Source organism: Branchiostoma floridae, unplaced genomic scaffold (genome assembly GCF_000003815.2).
Source record: "Branchiostoma floridae strain S238N-H82 unplaced genomic scaffold, Bfl_VNyyK Sc7u5tJ_1319, whole genome shotgun sequence".
NCBI lineage: Eukaryota > Metazoa > Chordata > Leptocardii > Amphioxiformes > Branchiostomatidae > Branchiostoma > Branchiostoma floridae.
In genome coordinates, this window is record NW_023365697.1 from 61,548 (window position 1) to 64,050 (window position 2,503).

The following is a 2,503-nucleotide window of genomic DNA, read 5'->3' on the forward strand; positions in this document are numbered from 1 at the left end:
CTTTTTGAAATCATGAAATGCGATCCTTATGGCAGAAGTTTTATTATAGTGTTTTTTTCTCTCTAAAAGCTCTGGTATTTTCACTCATTGCATTCTGCTTAACGAAATAAACATTGAATGTTGGTCGCACGCGCGCCGAACAAATCATGGTCGGTGCGGCGCTATTGGGTAACCGGGTACATGTGTATTTCGAACCCTGCAGGATACCAGTCGAATGTTGGTCCTATATGTTTATTTGTTATTACCATGTACTTGCATTTAGTCTTCGACTATCAACTTCCAATTAAACTTTCTTTATCAGTACTCGTAGTAACGGAATTTAGCAGGCCATGCGAGCATGCCAGTTGTGGTCGGGTTATTAGCTAAATTCATTCGACTTCTAGCACTGAGTGCTGTATTTTTATTTTTCGGAGCGCTGACTACCGATTTTAAACATTACTCAACTAAGGTTCCAATGCGGGGAGAGGGAGTTTCTGTGGCCGAGCACTGCTGGAATTATGTGAAGGAGGCAACCTTTGACTCCGACATGTCGGAAGGACAGTGATGACGAAATGACAAAAATATTGACCACAAGCCTTACCCACAATATACCTAGCTTTGCCATTGTTTTGGTAAGAGCAACAATTATCAGACGTCAAGTATCACACATCTGGTGTGAAGTTAGCTAATACCCTAAACTGTGCCTGGCCTGGCCCTAGGAGGAGTGGCTCTGGCAATATGGTTTCAAGACTTAAGTATTTGTTGTTGCCGATATAGATTGCCAGTGAGAATAAGGTAACGATCCTTCACCCATCCAACCTCTGATTTCCCTGCCTTGTATAAACATATATTCATCTTTGATACAGTTGATAAAACTCCCAACACAACACCATTACAAACGCATCTTTTATTGAAAAGGAACGAGCATGGTTTAATTTTTGCGCTTACAACATGCTATTTTCTACACAATGTCTACACAACAAGTCTACATAGTGTTCAACACAATGAAAAATACGCTGTAAATGAGGGATCCGGAGTTGTTTGTCAATATATTGAGTCATGTACATGTCGACCCATAGTTTTCTCAAGGTTGAAATGTGATGAAGAACATCAGGATTGTGTTCTATGCCCTGCTAAATAGTCTAGGCTACATAGCTAGAATTAGGGCTGGGTACCGGTACAGAAAATTCAGGTCCAGGTCCGGTTCAGGTCCAAAGGATCAGGTCCAGGTCCGGACCTGAACCTGGACCTGATTCAGTATGACTCATACCAATTGTCCATTTCACTACAAAGAAATCTGTTTGGTGGAGTATTAGACTTACACTGGCGTTTTAAAATCCTACAACGCTAACTGCACCTGTACGATTGACTGTAAACCTTGGTAGAAATTACTATAAACTCTACTCTACTTCACTCTTGTCATTTTCTTCCAACTGCAAGCGCCAAAACGTGTGAATGTCTGATAAAATAATATGTTAATTTTTTAATCGGTCCAACATCCGGTCCACCTAATTTTTTCAGGTCCGGTTTTTCTGGACCGGTCCAATAAGAAAAACCGGTTTTGTACCGGTACGCTGTACCGATACCCAGCCCTAGCTAGAATTGAGCAAAATGTGGTAAAAGCATGAATTTGGTATAATGAATCATGAGTGTGTACTAAATATTTTCAAGGGTCAAGCCAATATTCAAAATGCCTTCACGTCTATGCTATCGTAACTGAAGAGATTCGAAAGACATCGAGATCATGGCGGGCGTGCCCGGGTTCGGCGGGTTGTCCTCCTGGGTGTGACACTGTGAGCAGATGTGGACAGAGAATCGGAGGACATCATCATATTGGCGCGCTCCACTCTCTCAACTGAACTGGCGGTGAATTGAAGGATACGAGCCTTTTTATCTTTAAATACCTGCAAATGATTCTGTCGACGATGCGGATTTAGGGGCGTGTTTGCATGGCGAAAATGTTCGCTTTCCACTGCCACATGTATAGCAGATCAGACCAGCGTGTCTTGTAAATGCCTTATTACCTGCATGTATGCAGGTATGGTTTTCATGGGCGTGGGAATTTTTAGTAGCTGGGGATGTAGGGCGCTGTATCTCGAGAACGGATGGTGCGAGCACGACGATTTTTGGTACGTGGGTTGGGGGTGGTAGCCTGACACTCAGGTGTGATTTTGGGCCTCCTGGTGCTTGACCTTGACATTGAAGGTGGCATTTTTTGTGTTTTTTGGGCACTTTTGGCGCTGTGTGTCCGGAACGATACGCGCCATTACGACGATTTTTGATGCATGGGTGGGGAGTTGTTGCCTGTTGCCTAGGATTGACTTTGGGCCTAGTCGCGTTTGAACTTGACGCGGCAAGTCGAGTTTTGTGTCCGGGAGGGGTATTTCCGGAGTTATATCTTCTGAACGGTTGGTGCGGGCGCGATGATATTTGGCACATGTGTCGGCGGTGGCTGAATAATTCTCAATTTTGATTTTGGCGCCCTTGGTGCTTGAACTTGACATTCCAGGTTACCTTTTGTACG